This window comes from Elephantulus edwardii, unplaced genomic scaffold (genome assembly GCF_000299155.1).
Source record: "Elephantulus edwardii isolate Elephantulus edwardi_28Jun2011 unplaced genomic scaffold, EleEdw1.0 scaffold00425, whole genome shotgun sequence".
In the NCBI taxonomy this organism is placed as follows: Eukaryota; Metazoa; Chordata; class Mammalia; order Macroscelidea; family Macroscelididae; genus Elephantulus; species Elephantulus edwardii.
The window spans coordinates 925,781-927,333 of NW_006400175.1; positions in this window are offsets into that span (position 1 = coordinate 925,781).

A 1,553-nucleotide genomic window follows, 5' to 3' on the forward strand; every position below is an offset into this window, starting at 1 on the left:
ATTTCTTCTAGAACCCAGTAATGGTCAAGCAAGGTGTTATTCAGCTTCCAAATGTATGGGGTTTTCTCCTTTATCTTATTGTTATTGATTTCTAATTTTGTAGCATTATGGTCTGAAAAGATGTTTTGTATTATTTTTATATTTCTGAAATTATTGATGCTTGTCTTGTGACCTATAATGTCATCTATTCTGGAAAACGTTCCATGTACATTGGAGAAAAAGGTATACTGAGCTTTTTGGGGGTGCATTAGCCTATAAATATCAATGAGGTCATGTTGGTTTAGTGTGTAGTTTAATTCTTCAATATGTCTGTTGAGTTTTTTCCTGGTAGTTCTATCTTTTCTTTAGAGGGGTGTATTGAAGTCTACAAGTCCTATAGTAGTGTTGTCTCTTTCCTTTTTCAGTTTTGTTGATGTTTGTTTTATGTATTTTGCAGGTCTTTCATTAGGTGCATAGATATTTATTTATTGTTATGTCCTCTTGTTCTATTGACCCTTTCAGAATTATGTAGTGACCTTTCTTGTCCTTTGTGATAGTTTTCACATTGACATCTATTTTATCAAAGATTAATGTTGCTACTTTCTGGTTGCCATTTGCTTGGTATATTTTCCCCCTCCTTTTTATTTTTAGTCTTTATCTTAGTTTTTCAGGTGTGTCTTACAGACATCATATGGATGGATTTTGGGGGTCTTTTATCAATCTGCTACTCTTTTTCTCTTCAGTGGTGCGTTTAAACCATTCATGTTCAGTGTGACTATTGAGAAGCAAGGTTTTATCGCTATCATTTTGTTGAGTTCTTTTTGGTGTTGTTGCTAGTTACTTTGGACCATCCTGCTTTTTGTGGTATGTATATAAGAAGGACATCTCTGAGTGTTTTCTGCAACACTGGTCTTGTTTTTACAAACTCTCTTAGGTTCTGCTTTTCTGGGAATATCTTGATCTGTCCTCCATATTTGATGGATAATTTTGCTGGGTACAGTATTCTTGGTTGACAGTTGTGTTCTTTGAGTGTTTGATATATGTTTTTCCACTCTCTTCTTGCTTTCATGGCTTACGCTGAGAAATCGGCACTTAATCTTTTCTGTTTTCCCTTATAGGTGACTCTTTGTTTCTCCCCTGCTGCTTTCAGGATTCTCTCTTTATCTTTGATTCTGGCAAATTTAACTATGATATGTCTTGGTGTTTTTCTTTCAGAGTCTATTCTGTATGGTGTTTGCTCAGCTTCTTGAATATATATTCTCTCATTCTTCATTATGGGTGGGAAATTTTTCTCTAGTAATTCTTCCACAACTTTTTCAGTGCCTTTACTTGCTTCTTCCAATTCTGGGATTCCAATTATGCAGATGTTATTTCTTTTGATGGTGTCCCACATTATTCTTAGGTTTTCTTCTTTTCCCTTCATTTTTGAGTCTGCTTTTGCTCTAGCAGATTAGTGGTGACAATTCTGTCTTCAATTTCACTGGTTCTGTGTTCCATCTCTTCAACTCTGCTCATTTGTCTCTCCATTATGGTGACAGCATCTGAAACCTTGGACTTTATATACTGGATAGTGG